Consider the following 19,643-nt stretch of genomic DNA (forward strand, 5'->3'; position numbering starts at 1 on the left):
AAGACACTAAGAATCAGCTCTTGCCCACATAAGGGGGACTAGCAAGCACAGTATACAAATTAAAATTCATTCTGATCAAAAAATACAAAAAAGAAAATAAGGAGCAATAGACAAGATTTTAACAATGAGCCATTAATATTGTCCTTGAAACTCTCCTAAAGCTCAAACTCTTTCCCCTGTACAGAATGTTATAAGCACTTACTGAACATTTTGCATATTAAAACCTCACCAACAAATTGTTTCCACCCTACAACTGAACTTCAAAAAATCTGAAGTGCAAGGGTTAACGAATTTAAACATTTAAAGAATCATGAAATGGACTGTTTCCGCTTTCCATCTGGCTTTTATCAATTGTAAGTCAGTTTCAGAAGGACTGCTACACAATCAAAACACACAATCTCCCTAGTCAGATAATTCAATTTTATAAATGAATTACTTATGTGCCTATAAGTAAATACATTCCTATGCATGAAGACATCAACTGCTGTCAATGAGATAATCAAATCCAGGGGAAAAGGCTATCTTTGTAAACACTTTAAACTCAGAAAGGTCCCATATTTCTGGACGATGATACATTCAATCAAAATCATTTCACTCTTACAGAAAGGGCAAGTTAGAAAAAAGATTTTTAGCACAGAGACAAAAGGTCAACAGAACAGACATCAAAAAAGAGCCATTTATTTTGTTAGAGAAAGTGAGTTACAAAAACAAATGCTATTCTGTACCACTTCAATGTCTGGAAAACACACAAGCATGCCAAAAGAAGGTGAACATTTCCCTAGCAGGTGACTAGGATCTCTGAAAGAGAGCACAGAGTAAAGAAAGAACTTTGCAGTCTGAAAAAGATGAATGTGAACCCTGACTCTGCAACTTACCAGCTGTGTGACCTTGGGCAATTTACTTAACCTCCCTGGTCTTTGATTTATATATATTAAAAACTTCACAGCGTTAGACCACATAGAAGGTAGAAGGCATCCGAAGAATAATGGCTCTTAAAATCTGTCATTTGCTATAGAATTTAGCACAAATAATCGAACTTCTTGGCTTTTGTCTGCTTTCTGTGAAGTGAAAAAATAGCAATCTATGGTTCAGGGCAAATGTTGATATGTGTATACAGATGTATACGAAAAGAATATAAATTTATGTATATTTACACACAAAAATCATACCTTAAATTTATAAGTTAATTTTCATTTCACAAACATTAAATTGTGTAATACATACAACAAACCTGTGATGTTGACAATGCAGGTATTTTTATCCCTATTTGACAGAAGAAAAAAAATCTTGGCGTGATTACTTCCTGTTTACCCAAATTCACACAACTAAGACAATAATTCAGATTTTCTACTGCTCTGTTGTAACAAAGTGACACATCTTAAATGCCTGATGCTTTTTCTAAAACTCCACACAGTCTCTACTTATGGCATTGCATGAAATTATTCCTTTTATTCTTGTAAGTCAGAAAAGTACATTGAGATCACCAGAAAAAAGATTTTAAACAAATACAAACTACAATTGTGTTTTAAAATCTTGTGAAAATCCTTTTTTTATTCATTATAAAAGCAATCCATGCTCATTGTATAAGTCAAATGGTAGAGAGATATATTTAAAATTTGCTATAACACTCCAGTAAACACATATGTTACTAATTAATGATGCAAATATTCTAGCCATGTCTCTATACCTGTTATCTTTCTATGCTTGAGTAGATTCTTAGCTATTTCCTGGTAATCAACGATAAATTTGAAATGTAATTATTCAAAGCTATGAGTGATAAATATATTAATAGGAATGTGTTTCCTTACCCAATATAAACATTTATAGTGCTTTGAGAGAGTTCAATTTTAACTTTCCAGAAGCAAGATTTTATGAATATAACTATTTTAAATTAGCTTAGACTGAGAATCTGAGGAGGCCTAGGTTCTTAGCTTTGTGTTGTCTCTAATTATTTGCCTATTTGTGAATAAATAACTTCTCTTAGACCCTTATTTCCTTATGGGTGAAATGAGGGAGGTCGCTTTTAGCCCCCAAATTAAATGAGTCTGTAAGACACTAGTCAGATGTTATTTAGTAAAATGTATCTATTAAGCCAATATTTTCCACATTAGCCAAAGTTTCTTAAGTGTTTTAAATCCCAATTCATAAAAATTATATGAAATTTTAAGGAATGATATGTGAATTTCTGGATAATTTAGTTATGGGGTAACAGGGCTATCTAAAAACTTTTATTGTAATTATTTTTGTGAAAAATTATCATTCTATACATATCTGAGCTGATATTTCTTTAATTCCAGGTATAAATTGGTGACCTTCATTGTAAATAGCTATTAAAGGAAGCACCTTATAACAGGCATATTCTAAATTATAAAGGCTATCATTGGGCCCTTATTACAAAGAAGATACAAGGCAGATAATAGGCATTGTTTTATATTTAAGAAGTCCTAATAAGCGGGGTGACTGGTATGCTCTGGAGTAATAGTAAATAGGCTCAAGCAATTAAATACCCTTGCTGGTTGGTTTCTAGGACCTCATATACAAGAAAAAGTACTATTGTGTGAAAGGAAGAAAAATACAAGAAAAGCGGTCTCTTTATCATTCATTCATCTAACTTCTTTGACTCTTCATACTTCATACATTTAGAATGAAAATAAAAGTGGAAATAGGAGTCAAGTGGGAGAGAACAGGTGAAAACTTGTTCATTTAAAGGAAGGATCTGAGGATGACTAAAGGGAAGATATATTAAATGGAATTGGAGTTGAATAAATAATTAACTTTAGAGTTGGCTCTAGAATCAGAATGATCTGGATTTGAATCCTGGCTTAGCCATTTACCATCTGTGAAACCTCATGCAGATTGTCACTCTCAAACCCGGTTCTCTCATCCGTATAATGGTTATATTTTATAGTACAGGACTACAGTAAGAATTAAATGAAGCAATGACACAATGTGCTTAGCACAGTACCTGGCACATACTAAGAATTCAATAAGTGATATCTATCATGGCAGAGACATTTACTGCTCACCAGACATCCTTGTACTTCACATTTCCCAGTCTCTCTGTAGTCGGATGAGGCTGTGTTGTATTACAAGTTTTGTCCCATAGGCAGTAGGTGAAACTAATGTGTGTCACTTCTGGATCAAAACCTGTAAAGGTGGATGTAAATTATTCATATTCTTTTGCTTCTCTGCCCTGTTGACCAAGTAGGCCATATGTTCCAGATAGTATAAGTTACAAGATGGTAGATCCTCTGCTAGTCTGGTCACTGAATTAACTAAATAAGAAGCAGAACCTCCCTGCTGATCCATGTTAGAAATGCAGCATGAGTGAGAAATAAACTTGTATTATTTTAAACCACTGAAATTTGTTGTTGGGCAGCATAGAATAGCCTATCATGACTCATTTAGTTACATCAGCAGCAGCAGAATTATCAATGGTCAAGGCTGGGTAATGATACAGTGAAAAGTACAAAAGGATGTAAATGAACAGATGTGGGTTTCAGACTTGTTTCTCTCATTAACTATGTGACTGGAGAAAAATAATTAAACTGCTTTATGCTTTAATTCATAATCTGTCAAATGGAGATATTATTAGTCTTCCTCACAAGATTGATTGTTGTTAGGAGAGCATATAGGTAATGCATGAAATCATGTGGAAAAACAATGGACTGTTATTGCTGTATAGCTTGAGAGTAGCAGGTGTTTATGACAGCCTTTAGAGGGAGCTAAAAGGAAATAGCTCCAGAGTATTAAAATATATATTGGATTTTATTCTATCCCAGATCAAGGTGAATACTCTGTTCATGGACAGGGGAAGCACTACTTTCTTACAATACAAATGAATTATTTAAACGATAAAAAAGGACCATAGCAAGAGTTGACTTGTTAAATAGTACTAGTAATATAATATTGTACAAGACTTAATTCACCTAGTTATTTTTTAGTATCATAGCATACAAGAAATGGAAATAGCTTTATATATTATCTAATCTAGCACAACAACCTGAATTTTATAGCTGACTGAACTTTGGCCAAATGGCAAATGGTATTTTTTTAATAACTACTAGGTAATACTGTTTCTGTCCCAATGTCATTATCATTTAATTGCATCAATCTTTTTAAATTTGTGATTTATTTTCACATTATCTGTCTTTTATTTCAAATAAGTTGTCTATTCTTTGAAGAGGCTGCAACATAGAAGTCATATTTATGAGAATTAATTCATTGATGAAAACCATTGATTGTTTATAAAAAGACAAACCAGATGATGAGAAATCTTTATTGACATGTTGTGAGTAACAATTAACTTTTATTTTAAGTTAGCAAATAGACTCAAGTTCAACTAGAATAAATGCCTTTAAAATGTCTATGTAATGCATTTGGTAGCATGCTGGTAAAATGTCCTCCTAAAATGTGTAAAATGTGTGAAATGTTTTATAAGTAGTGGCCAGTTTTGAAGAAATTCAAATAGGATGGAGTCTAATTGAGAGTTTGAACAGATAACATGTCTTTAAAACTAGATAGATGGATGGGTAGATAGATAGAGAGAGAGAGAGAGAGATAGATAGATATAGAGAGATCGATCGATCAATCGATACTGAAAATTAATGGTAACACTCTCTTTTCTGGATAACTTCCATTCAATGAAAGTGATAAGCTAATGAAAATAAACTGATCAGTATGACAAAAATATACTTATAGCATAGTATCACCACTATCCCAAATAGTCACCATAGTCTCTAAAAAATGTTTTTCACCAGCTTCTTTTAATACTAGGTTGCTTATGCACAAAGCCATGACAAAGAGGTAGAAACAACCCCAGGGTTGCCCCTGCCTTGAAAAACAAATGTTGTTGACATGTACTTTAACACAATGGGCATCCAAGCTCACCTTTTAAAACAGTCTCAAGAGAATGAGTTGTAACTAAACACAGTTTAATTATTTGTCATTTCAATTTGCCAAAGGCTATGTTCATACTGACATTTACCATGTTATCCACAAGGCAATAGAGGCTCAGATGTCCTATTCCAGTTCTCCATAGTCATTCAGAATGACAATATTCCATGGTATCTGATTCCATTATACCTGTGTAGACTTGGCTTAATATAGTGTGTGACTACGGGGTATCATCTTCCATCTCACTGCATGATATACTTTGGACTGGCATATCAAGAAGGAAGAGGTAAAGGGAATAGTGAATTTTTCTTCTTCTTTGGGCTTATTTTTGTCATTTCCAAATGTCTGCATCAAGAGGAGTCAGTCTCATGTAGCTCAAAGAACACTGAGCCCAGATATCTCCTCTCTTTAGCTACTCTCAGTAACAACTGTGTAATTTGAGTAAGTCACCAATATCTCTGGGTTTTGTGGTCTGCATCCATCTCTATGCTCTTTTTCTGTTCTGTAAGTCAATGACTTTTAGAATAAATGTAAACTTAACTAAACAGATAAATGTGTTCCACCCTACTTCTGTTGACATTTGAATTTGGCCCAAGTTTTCCTGTGATAGTGCAAACCTGATTGTAGATTGCTATTTGAAAATTGTGGCAAAGAAGAGAGAAATCTCTCATGCTTGGTGGGTCCATGAGGGATTTGGCTGAAAAGAAAATGAAGGAAACCATGTGATAGGCAGAAAGTAGACTTGCTATTATTCCCCCTCACCAGCCAGACTTTTCATGACTTAGATTTTAAAAAAAAAGTTAGCTTCTTTAAGTACAGATAATTGCCAAAAATCTTTAAGCTGACATATGGTCTTCCACAATCTGCTCTCAACCTCTCTTTCTGGTCATGTGGCCCATGACTTTCCCATTTAGGCTCTTTCGGCAACCAACTTGGGTCTTTAATGCACATTCTCTACTCATTACCTTTGCTCTTGCTATTCCCAAAATCTAGGGTGCCTTCCCATCCAAATAATTTTTCCCTAGCCTTAGGGCTAAGGAACATTTAGGAGAAATCAATTTCTATTCAACTCTGCTTGAAGTTAGCCTTCTTCCCTGAATTGTTGTTTTCTACATATACTCTCACTGCATTAAAATGAGAAGATAGGAGGTTGTCTACTTTTCCGATATACTCTTTGACTTAAGCTGTTTTCTCTGTAAATACAGAAGATATGAATCAGCTGTTTTTTGACTAAGTTAACATTATTGCATATCATATGAGTGGTGCAAACAATATCACATAATACCTGGCCATATGGAATATAATAAAATGATAGCTTGGCAGGCCTGGATGACATTGAAACCTATTGACTACAAAATATGTAATGTAGTGTCCATATTAAGAGACAAGTATTCAGTTTTAGGCCATATTTTAAAAGAGGCATTGAGAAATAAGTCTCTCTTAGGGGATGATTATGATCATAAATAGTCTAGAATTAAAGTGTCATATGAGGAAGGTTTAAAGGAACATGGGATATATAAACTAGAGAAGAATGGATTTTTCAGAGAAAGTAATTGTCTCCAAACATTTAAAGAACTGTGATGTAGAAGAGGGAAGAGGGTTGTTCTAGGTCTAAACATTAGAATCAATTGGGTGGAAGTTACCAGGAAACAAATTTAGTTCAATTCAAGAGGAAGTTCTGAATAAAGATGCCATCCAATTAAATGGGTTGTTTTAGGGAATGAACTACTCACTGGGATAATGTTCAAATAGAGTTATGATCATCTGTTAGAGATGCCATTTGTAAAAATAGGATGGTAGATTCTACTTCTAGTTTCCCTTTCAAATTTAAGTTTCTATGAACCTAAGCCATTTTTGTTGTTGTCCTGGAGAGGCACAGACTTTCTGATATCATGTGGTAGAGGGAAAGCACTCCTTGAGTCATCTTAAATTCTCTTTTTCCAATAGGATCATGCTTCGTTGCTCAGTTAGCTCTAGTCGCATTGTGTATACTGTTAGTTACATGTTCCAATGTGAAATAACACCAGGGGTTGTACTGCCATTCATGCACCTGCATTACCCGCCAAAACTGGATTTACAGAAGAATACTTTCAGCTTATTAAAAATCTGAAGTCAATAACAACTGTAATATATTCAAACAGTATTATAGTGTCCATACACTATATATCTAATGTTTACAATATAAGAAGTTAATATTTATATTTATTAATTAAACTCGATGAGGGTAGTGTAGAGCCTCCAATTTTCTGTAGAGAACATGGTGGAAAATGACATAATTGGTATTGCAATAGAAAATTTTCCTATCACTCATGCCAGATACTGAAATTAAAGAACGTAATGCAAATACAGGTTTGAACCATGGCAGAATCATTTAAAGTAACTCCAGACGTTACAAATGTTTATTTCCTGTATTTACATTGCCCCACAAAGCAAATAAGAGACCTTTACAATCAAATACAATTAATTCAGGTCATTTCAGCATTGAGGACTGCAATAGATTAACATTTTTTGTGTCACATGGAAAGCAATAAGCTTATAATACTTGGTTAACATGGTAAGACATTTGAAGCTACATTTATTGATTTATGTACTAAAGATGATTAGTCATGAAAAAAACAGAAATTCCAAGTAATGTAATCTTTGCAAATTCTTCCTAATTCTTATGTTTGAAATTATTAAGTAGAGCAAATAAACCCACCAGATTCCTAATGGTGAATATATGGTATGCCTTTTTAAAAGTGAACAATAAGTCTCCTGTGATCTTCCAGGTTCATTTTTTTTTCACATGGAAAGCCGTATTGGTGATGACAGCTGACAGGCATTCTTTACAGACATCATGGTTTTGGAAAGTAGTTTGCATATTTTGGCACTTTATTTTAGAGAGGAACTGAAGTAAGTTGCTGCCAACATTCCACTAAATTTCACCTTTAAAGGTCTTTTATGATGTCTCCACTATTTCAGTTCAATACTGCTGAAAATCCTAGAATAAGTACAGTTATGCATTCCCCAAAGAATAGCCTTCTGTAATCAGCTCTTGCAAAGTTCAGGAGGTCTTATTTTCATGGGGGAAGTACTTTAATCAAGATTAATTTTTTCCAGTTTTCAGTAATTGGAGCTCTTCCTGAGTTTTCTTCAACCCTACTTTAGGATGAAATTATCAAATTTCCATGGCAATTAAATGAAAAGTTTTGAGTGTAGGGATCATTTTGTACAACAGTCACCAAAGTACAAGTGAAATTAAGTAAAGGAAAAAAGTGCAGGATTTAGCTGAAGGCCATAGGCTCACAAAATGTGGGTCTGTGGCTGAGCTCTTCTGTTGTGAAAGAGTTTTTCTTTCTTGCCAGATGCATTTCCCTGGACCTGTTTTACCTGTAGCTCCAACAAGACAAAGTTGACTCTGATCAAAAGGTCTATAATTAAGAAAACAAATAGTGGCATAAATTAATTTTTCTATTATACAGAAAACAAATTTAGACCATACACAAACAATTTCGAACTGGGAGTTGTTTTTTTTTTTCTAAGTTGCATCCCCTACATGTTGTTTTTCAGCTATTGTTTGAACAAATATGAAGTGAGTTTATATAATAAGATAATTATACAACTACATGTATGCCTCTTCCAGGATGTTTCTTGAGACTGGAAAAGAACCTAAAACACTTGGGTAACATTTAACGGCATTCACTTTTCTCTTCTTGAACGACTGAGTACTCCGAAGGCAAATGAATGCCTCAGTCATTCAGCAGATTGTATTCTCCCCCAGCTTTGTTAGTATATGGTAAACACTTTAAGAATGCATGGGAATACTCATGAGAGGAAGAAATGAAAGTTGGGGAAGACACTGAATCAGTGGTTCTGTGTTATGCGTATATCAGAATCACCTTACAAAACATGCAGCTTACAGAAATATTCCAGACCTTACCTCTATTTCAAATCTATTATTGTATAGGGTGTATCTGAGTCAGCTTGTCTGTAGACGAAATGGCCCAAATAATTTTTACTTCTCTTCTATTTTCACTGATCTATGTTTCCTTTTATTCCACATAGCTCCAAGTATCAGTACATGCAGGCATATACTAACATGTAGTCTCTAGGGTCTTTAACATGCAAACAAACTCAGATGATACAAACTCTCTTGATATGGCCCCTACCTACTCTAGTTTAATCTCTGACAACTTTCCTCCTCAATTACAATGTTCTGGAAACACTGGGTTTCTTTAATTTCCTCAGTCGTGCCGAGGTCCTTCCTGTCTTAGGGATCTCACACAGTTCTTAGCTCACATCATTAAAAAAGTATCAATGGAGTTAATTTTTTAATTGAAGTATAGTTGATTAATAATATTGTGTTAGTTTCAGATGCAGCACAACTTGGAATAGACAAGACATGGAAGCAACCTGAGTTAAAAATTTTTAACTCAATAAATAAAGGCATGAAAACATTACAACGAAAAATAGGGGGATGTATTTATAACCTCATAATAGGGAAGGTATTTAAACATGTTAAAACACCAAACTTATTGAGCAAAAGCTTGATGAATTTGAATATATTAAAATAAAAATACATACATAACAAAATAAAACATTTTTTAACATCTTTATTGGGGTATAATTGCTTTACAATGGTGTGTTAGTTTCTGCTTTATAACAAAGTGAATCAGTTATACATACACATATGTTCCCATACCTCTTCCCTCTTGCGTCTCCTTCCCTCCCACCCTCCCTATCCCACCCCTCCAGGCAGTCACAAAGCACCGAGCCGATATCCGTGTGCCATGCGGCTGCTTCCCACTAGCTATCTACCTTACGTTTGGTAGTGTATATATGTCCATGCCTCTCTCTCGCCCTGTGACAGCTCACCCTTCCCCCTCCCCATATCCTCAAGTCCGTTCTCCAGTAGGTCTGTGTCTTTATTCCTGTCTTACCCCTAGGTTCTTCATAACATTTATTTTCTTAAATTCCATGTATATGTGTTAGCATACGGTATTTGTCTTTTTTTTCTGACTTACTTCACTCTGTATGACAGACTCTAGCTCTATCCACCTCATTACAAATAGCTCAACTTCGTTTCTTTTTATGGCTGAGTAATATTCCATTGTATATATGTGCCACATTTTCTTCATCCATTCATCCGATGTTGGACACTTAGGTTGTTTCCATCTCTGGGCTATTGTAAATAGAGCTGCAAGGAACATTTCAGTACATGACTCTTTTTGAATTTTGGTTTTCTCAGGGTATATGCCCAGTAGTGGGATTGCTGGGTCATATGGTAGTTCTATTTGTAGTATTTTAAGGAACCTCCATACTGTTCTCCATAGTGACTGAACCAATTCACATTCCCGCCAGCAGTGCAAGAGTGTTCCCTTTCCTCCACACCCTCTCCAGCATTTATTGTTTCTAGATTTTTTCTTGATGGCCATTCTGATTGGCCTGAGATGATATCTCATTGTAGTTTTGATTTGCATTTCCCTAATGATTAATGATGTTGAGCATTCTTTCATGTGTTTGTTGGCATTCTGTATATCTTCTTTGGAGAAATGTCTATTTAGGCCTTCTGCCCATTTTTGGATTGGGTTGTTTGTTTTTTTGTGATTGAGCTGCATGAGCTGCTTGTAAATTTTGGAGATTAATCCTTTGTCAGTTGCTTCATTTGCAAATATTTTCTCCCATTCTGAGGGTTGTCTTCTGGTCTTGTTTATGGTTTCCTTTTCTGTGCAAAAGCTTTTAAGTTTCGTGAAGTCCCATTTGTTTATTTTTGTTTTTATTTCCATTTCTCTAGGAGGTGGGTCAGAAAGGATCTTGCTGTGATTTATGTCATAGAGTGTTCTGCCTAAGTTTTCCTCTAAGAGTTTGATAGTTTTTGGCCTTCCATTTAGGTCTTTAATCCATTTTGAGCTTATTTTTTTGTATGGTGTTAGTGAGTGATCTAATCTCATAATTTTACACGTATCTGTCCAGTTTTCCTAGCACCACTTATTGAAGAGGCTGTCCTTTCTCCACTGTACATTCCTGCCACCTTTATCAAAGATAAGGTGTCCATAGGTGCGTGGGTTTATCTCTGGGCTTTCTATCCTGTTCCATTGATCTCTCTTTCTGTTTTTGTGCCAGTACCATACTGTCTTGATTACTGTAGCTTTGTAGTATAGCCTGAAGTCAGGAAGCTTGATTACTCCAGCTCCATTTTTCTTTCTCAAGATTGCTTTTGCTATTCAGGGTCTTTTGTGTTTCCATACAAATTGCAAAATTTTTTGTTCTAGTTCTGTGAAAAATGCCAGTGGTAGTTTGATAGAGATTGCATTGAATCTATAGATTGCTTTGGGTAGCAGAGTCATTTTCACAATGTTGATTCTTCCAATCCAAGAACATGGTACATCTCTCCATCTATTTGTAACATCTTTAATTTCTTTCATCAGTGTCTTATAATTTTCTGCATACAGGTCTTTTGTCTCCTTAGGTAGGTTTATTCCTAGATAGTTTATTCTTTTTCTTGCAATCGTAAAGGGGAGTGTTCTCTTGATTTCACTTTCAGATTTTTCATCATTAGTATATAGGAATGCCAGAGATTTCTGTGCATTAATTTTGTATCCTTCTACTTTACCAAATTCATTGATTAGCTCTAGTAGTTTTCTGGTAGCATCTTTAGGATTCTCTATGTATAGTATCATGTCATCTGCAAACAGCGACAATTTTACTTCTTCTTTTCTGATTTGGATTCCTTTTATTTCCTTTTCTTCTCTAATTGCTGGGGCTAAAACTTCCAAAACTATGTTGAATAACAGTGGTGAGAGTGGGCAACCTTGTCTTGTTCCTGATCTTAGTGGAAATGCTTTCAGTTTTTCACCATTGAGGATGATGTTTGCTGTGGGCTTGTCATACATGGCCTTTATTATGTTGAGGAAAGTTCCCTCTATGCCTACTTTCTGCAGGGTTTTTATCATAAATGGGTGTTGAATTTTGTCGAAAGTTTTCTCTACATCTATTGAGATGATCATATGGTTTTTCTCCTTCAATTTGTTAATATGGTTTATCACATTGATAGATTTGCGTATATTGAAGAATCCTTGCATTCCGGGAATAAACCCCACTTGATCATGGTGTATGATCCTTTTAATGTGCTGTTGGATTCTGTTTGCTAGTATTTTGTTGAGTATTTTTGCATCTATGTTCATCAGTGATATTGACCTGTAGTTTTCTTTCTTTGTGACATCCTTGTCTGGTTTTGGTATCAAGGTGATGGTGGCCTCGTAGAAGGAATTTGGAAGTATTCCTCCCTCTGCTATATTTTGGAAGAGCTTGAGGATAGGTGTTAGCTCTTCTCTAAATGTCTGATAGAATTCACCTGTGAAGCCATCTGGTCCTGGGCTTTTGTTTGTTGGAAGATTTTTAATCAGAGTTTCAATTTCAGTGCTTGTGATTGGTCTGTTCATATTTTCTATTTCTTCCTGATTCAGTCTTGGCAGTTGTGCATTTCTAAGAATTTGTCCATTTCTTCCAGATTGTCCATTTTATTGGCATAGAGTTGCTTGTAGTAACCTCTCATGATCTTTTGTATTTCTGCAGTGTTAGTTGTTACTTCTCCTTTTTCATTTCTAATTCTATTGATTTGAGTCTTCTCCCTTTTTTCCTTGATGAGTCTGGCTAATGGTTTATCTATTTTGTTTATCTTCTCAAAAAACCAGCTTTTAGTTTTATTGATCTTTGCTATTGGTTCCTTCATTTCTTTTTCATTTCTTTCTGATCTGATTTTTATGATTTCTTTCCGTCTGCTAGCTTTGGGGTTTTTTTTTGTTCTTCTTTCTCTAATTGCTTGAGGTGCAAGGTTAGGTTGTTTATTCGAGATGTTTCCTGCTTCTTAAGGTGGGCTTGTATTGCTATAAACTCCCCCCTTAGAACTGCTTTTGTTGCATTCCATAGGTTTTGGGTCGTTTTGTCTCCATTGTCATTTGTTTCTAGGTATTTTTTTATTTCCTCTTTGATTTCTTCAGTGATCACTTCGTTATTAAGTAGTGTATTGTTTAGCTTCCATGTGTTTGTATTTTTTACAGATCTTTTCCTGTAATTGATATCTAGTCTCATGGCGTTGTGGTCGGAATAGATACTTGATAAAATTTCAATTTTCTTAAATTTACCAAGGCTTGATTTGTGACCCAAGATATGATCTATCCTGGAGAATGTTCCATGAGCACTTGAGAAAAATGTGTATTCTGTTGGTTTTGGATGGAGTGTCCTATAAATATCAATTAAGTCCATCTTGTTTAATGTATCATTTAAAACTTGTGTTTCCTTATTGATTTTAATTTTGGATGATCTGTCCATGGGTGAAAGTGGTGTGTTAAAGTCCCCTACTATGAATGTGTTACTGTCGATTTCCCCTTTTATGGCTGTTAATATTTGCCTTATGTATTGAGGTGCTCCTATGTTGGGTCCGTAAATATTTACAATTGTTATATCTTCTTCTTGGATCGATCCCTTGATCATTATGTAGTGTCCTTCTTTGTCTCTTCTAATAGTCTTTATTTTAAAGTCTATTTTGTCTGATATGAGAATTGCTACTCCAGCTTTCTTTTGGTTTCCATTTGTATGGAATATCTTTTTCCATCCCCTTACTTTCAGTCTGTATGTGTCTCTAGGTCTGAAGTGGGTCTCTTGTAGACAGCATATATATGGGTCTTGTTGTATTTATAACCTCATAATAGGGAAGGTAGTTAAACATGTTAAAACACCAAACTTATTAAGCAAAAGCTTGATGAATTTGAATACATTAAAATAAAAATACATACATAACAAAATAAACCATTAAATTAAAATTCAGAGACAGATCAGAAGAAATTTTGTAGAAAGTATGGGACAAAATCCTCTTTTCCAGAATCTAAAACAATAAATATAACAATCAGCAACTCTTTTCCCATTGATATGGAGAAATAATTCACAGAGAAGGAAATAATAGTGGCCACTGAAAATGTAAAGTTCAGAATCACTAGTAATTAATAACAACATAAAAGTTCGATACAGTTTTCACCTTTCATTATCAGATGGTCAAAAATATACAATGTTAATATTCTCAAGTGTTGGCTCTTCTGAAGGGCATTCAGAGACCTAAGTTTGATCTTGCAATTCTGCTATCCTCTAGAGGGTTATATTTTCTGAATGTTGAAGACAGGTCACTACCATGTCCATGCACTAGCCTGTAGAAGAAAGAAAACACTAGAGTAAGCAACTCTATTTTTTATATTTAATAAACTTTTTTATTTAAGAATAACTTTAGATTTGCAAAATTTTCACTAAGATAGTATAGAACATTTCCATACATCCCACAGTTTCCCTTAAGGTTGATATCTTACATTAGCACATTTGTTATAACTAGGGAACCAATACTGATATAATTAACTGAAGTCAATAATTTATTTATATTTCTTTAGTTTTACTTATTGCTCTTACTCTCTCCCAGGATCCCATCTTGGATACAATACCACATTAGGTTTAGTCATCATGTCTCCTTAGACTCTACTTGACTTTGACAGTTTCTCAGACTTTCCTTGTTTTTCATGATCTTGACAGTTTTCAGAACTGGTCAGATATTTTGTAGAATGTTCCTCAACTGAGATTTGTCTGAAGTTTTTTCTCATGATAAAATCAGGTTATAAGTTTTTTGGAGGAAGACCACAAGGGTAAAAATACATTCTCATTATATCATTTCAAAGGTTCATGCTATCAACATGACTTATCACTGATGATGTTAACCTTGACACCTGGCTAAGTTTTTCTACTATGAATTGATTTCACTCCCTACCATTCTCCCTTCCTTCCTTCCTTCCTTCTTCCTTCCTTCCTCCCTCCACTTCTTCCTTCTTTTTTTCCTTTTTCCTTCCTCCCCTCCCTCTTTTTTTATATCCCATTCTTTGTCAACAAGTCAATAGGTGTAGCCCATACTTAAGTGGTTCAGAGTTATGCTCCACATCCTTGAGGGGAGTATATATATAAACTACTGGGATTCTGCATTATTACATTTTGTATTTTGTTGCTCAAATTTTTCCAGCTTTGATTTGCATTTCTCTAATAATTAGTGATCTTAAACACCTTTTCATGTGCCTCTTGGCCATCTGTATATTTTCTTTGGAGAAATGTCTACTGAGGTTTTTTGACCATTTTTTGATTGGGTTGTTTGTTTTGATGATATTAAGCTGCATGAGCTGCTTTGTAAATTTTGGAGACTAATCCCTTATCAGTCACATAATTTGCAAATATTTTCTCTCATTCTGTGGGTTGTCTTTTAGTTTTGTTTATGGTTTCCTTTGCTGTGCAAAAGCTTTTGATTTTAATTAGGTCCCTTTTTTTCCCATTACTCTTGGAGACAGATTGAAAAATGCATTGCTGCGATTTATGTCAGAGAGTGTTCTTCCTATGTTTTCCTCTAAAAGTTTCATAGTGTCTAGTTTCACATTTAGGTCTTTAATCCATTTTGAGTTTATTTTTGTGTATGGTGTTAGGAAGTGTTCTAATTTCATTTTTTTACATGTAGCTGTCCAGTTTTCCTAGCACCACTTATTGAAGAGACTGCCTTTCCCCCACTGTAGAGTACTGCCTCCTTTGTCATAGGTTAATTGACCATAGGTGTGTGGGTTTATTTCTGGTCTTTCTATCCTGTTCCATTTGTCTATATTTCTGCTTTTTTCTGCCAGTGCCTTACTGTCTTGATTACTGTAGCTTTGTAGTATAGTCTGAAGTCAGGGAACCTGGTTCTTCTAACTCCATTTTTATTTCTTAAAATTGCTTTGGCTATTCAGGGTCTTTTGTGTTTTCATACAAGTTGTAAATTTTTTTGTTCTAATTCTGTGAAAAATGCCCTTTGTAATTTGATAGGGATTACACAGAATCTGTAGATTGCTTTGGGTAGTATAGTCATTTTCACAATATTGATTCTTCCAGTCCAAGAACATGGTATATCTCTCCATCTGTTTGTGTCATCTTTGATTTCTTTCATCAGTATATTTCAGTTTTCTGCATACAGGTATTTTGCCTCCTTAGGTAGGTTTATTCCTAGGTATTTTATTCTTTTTGATGCAATGGTAAATGGGATTGCTTCCTAAATTTATCTTTCTGATCTTTAATTTTTAGTGTATAGAATTGCAACCGATTTCTCTGTATTAATATTGTAACTTACGACCTTACCAAATTCATTGACGAGCTCTAGTAGTTTCGTGGTATGTCTTTAGGATTTGCTATATATAATATCATGTCATCTGCAAACACTGACAGTTTAACTTCTTCTATTCCAATTTAAATTCCTTTTATTTTATTTTATTTTCTTCTCTGCTTGCCCTAGCTAGGACTTCCAAAACTATGTTGAATAAAAGTGGCAAATGTGGGCATTCTTGTCTTGTTCCTGATCTTAGATGAAATGCTTTCAGATTTTCACCATTAAGTATGATGTCAGCCATAGGTTTGTCATATATGGCCTTTATTATGTTGAGGTATGTTCCCTCTATGTCCACTTTCTGGAGAGTTTTTATCATAAATGGGTGTTGAATTCTGTCAAAAGCTTTTTCTGCATCTACTGAGATGATAATATGTGTTTTTTTTTGGAGTATATTTGCTTTACAGTATTGTGTTAGTTTATACCGTACAGCAAAGTGAATCAGCTCTATGTATACATATATCCCCTCTTTTTGGATTTCCTTCTCATTTAGGTCACCACAAAGCATTGAGTAGAGTTCCCTGTGCTATACAATACGTTCTCATTAGTTATCTATTTTATACATAGCATCAGTAGTGTATATATGTCAATCCCAATCTCCCAATTCATCCCACACCCCACTTCCCACTTGGTATCCATAGGTTTCTTCTCTACGCCTGTACCTCTATTTCTGCTTTGTAAATAAGATCATCTATACCAATTTTTGCAGATTCCACAAATATGTGTTTATATACGATATTTGCTTTTCTCTTTCTGACTTACTTCACACTGTATGACAGTCTCTAGGTCTATCCATGTCTCTACAAGTGACCCAATTTTATTCCTTTTTATGGCTGAGTATTATTCCATTTATATATGTACCATATCTTCTTTATCCAGTCCTCTGTTGATGGACATTCAGGTTGCTTCCATGTCCTGAGATCATATGGTTTATATTCTTCAATTTGCTGATGTAGGGCATCACATTGATTGATTTGTGCATACTGAAAATGCCTTGAATCCCTGGGATAAATCCCATTTGATCATGGTGTATGATCCTTTTAATGTATTAGTGGATCACTAATTATTAGAGAAATGCAAATCAAAAGTACAATGAGATATCACCTCACACCAGTCAGAATGGCTATCATCAAAAAAATCCACAAACAGTAAAGTCTGCAGAGGATGTGGAGAAAAGGGAACCTTCCTACACTGTTGGTGGAAATGTAAATTGGTGAAGATGCTATGGAGAACAGTATGGAGGTTCCCTAAGAAACTAAAAATAGAGCTACTGTATGAACCTGCAATCCCACTCCTGGGCATATGCCCAGGGAAAAACATGGTTTGAAAGAATACATGCACTCCAGTGTTCATTGTAGCACTGTTTACAATGGTCAAGACATGGAAGCAACCTAGATGTCCATCGAGAGAAGAATGGATAAAGAAGATGTGGTACATATATACAATGGAATATTACTCAGCCATTAAAAAGAATGAAATAACACCATTTGTGGCAACATTGATGGACCTATTGATTGTAATACTGAGTGAAGTAAGTCAGTGAAGGAGAAATATATGATATTGCTTATATGCAGAATCTAAAAAAATGATACAAGTGAACTTATTTACAAAACAGAAACAGACTCACAGACTTAGAGAATAAACTTGTGGTTACCAGGGGTGAAGTGTTGGGGGGAGGGATAGGTAGGGGATTTGGGATTGACACGTATACACCACTATGTTTAAATTGATAACCAACAAGGACCTACTGTATAGCACAGGGAACTCTGCTCAATATTCTGTAACAACCTAACTGGGAAAAGAATTTGAAAAAGAATAGATACATGAATATGTACAACTGAATCACTTTGTTGTACACCTGGAACTAACACAACATTGTAGATCAACTATACTACAATAAAATTAAAATATTAAAGAAAGAGACATCTGCACTGCTATGTTAATTGAAGCATTGTTACAGTAGTCACACACATACGCACACACACACACACATAAACAATGGAATATTATTCAGCCATAAAAAGAATGGAATATTGCCATTTGCAGCAACATGGATGGACCTAGAGAATATCATATTAAGTGCAGTAAGTCAGAAGGAGAAAGACAAATATTATATGATATCATTTATATGTGGAATCTAAAATATAATACAAATGAATCTATATACAAAACAGAAACAGATTCCCAGACATAGAAAACAAACTTATGGTTACCAAAAGGAAAGGAAGGGGGGAGAGATAAATTTTGAATATGGGATTAACAGACAAAAACTAATATACATAAAATAAATAAGCAACAATTATTACTGTATATCACAGGGAACAATATTCAATACCTTTTAACAGCCTGTAATGGAAAATAATCTGAAATATATATACTTATATGTGTATATATATATATGTATATATATATATATGAACCACTTTGCTGTACACCTGGAACTAACACAATATTGTAAATCAACTATACTACAATAAAAATAAAATTAAAATCAAGTCTACTACTTTGTCTGATATGAGTATTGATAACCCAGCTTTTTTTTTTTGTTTCCATGTGTATGGAATATCTTTATCCATCCCCTCACTTTCAGTGTATCTGTAGCTTTGAAGTGAGTCTCTTGTAAGCAGCATATAGATGGGACTTATCATTTTACCCAATCAAAATGCTCTTGATTAGAGCATTTGTACATTGACATAAAAAGTGATATGGTAGTGTCAATCAAAATATCAGAAATGGAGACCTCAATAGAATAAAAGGGTGTTTATTTAGGGGTTTGTTAGAACTGCAGCCTGGGAAACACAGATTCAAGAAGCACTTGAAATGTGCTCCTCCCCATTATAAAATGGGAGAAAATTTATAAAGGCAAAAACCACAAGGTTACAATTAGTTACATGAGTTGTTTATCAAAATTATAATTGGAGCTGGCAATAGATAAGGGTGCTTCTTATGTTAGAATTGCTTCAGGGACAAAATGGTTGCACAGTTATAAAGTGAGACCTTGAGACCATAAGGTTGCAGCTGTTAGGTGTTGTTCTGAATATGGCTAGTGGTGTCCTTGTGTCTGGTGCAGTTCAAAACAAGATCAAGTTCTCAGTGGTGCAGAGGCATGACTAATGGCCTCCCACCTCCATTTTTATATGCCTGAACAATGATAACTCCATTATAATTTCAATTTTTCATTAATACATATGTAATTATTGTCATTTATTACTTGTGTTTTCATTGTTTTTGTTCTTTGTCTCTTCCCTCATGGGTTGATGATATTCTTTTTTTTTTACATTTCTATAAATTTCTCTCTAATGTTTATGTATCTATTGTAGGTTTTTTATTTGTGTTTACCATGGATTTTATATAAATTGACCACTAACTATATCTACTTGGTTTAAATTGATAGTTATTTAAATAATCACATTCTAAAAGATGTATATTTTTCACTCACCCCCTATATTTTGTGTTTTTAATGTCATATTTTACATCTTCATGTCTATTCCTTAACTGTTTATAATAGTTTTAGTTGATTTTACATTTTTTTTCTTTGAATCTTTGTACTAGCTTGAAT

This window comes from Delphinapterus leucas, chromosome X (genome assembly GCF_059928025.1).
Source record: "Delphinapterus leucas isolate spDelLeu-1000000601 "Yukka" chromosome X, BTC_Dleu_Yukka2, whole genome shotgun sequence".
In the NCBI taxonomy this organism is placed as follows: domain Eukaryota; kingdom Metazoa; phylum Chordata; class Mammalia; order Artiodactyla; family Monodontidae; genus Delphinapterus; species Delphinapterus leucas.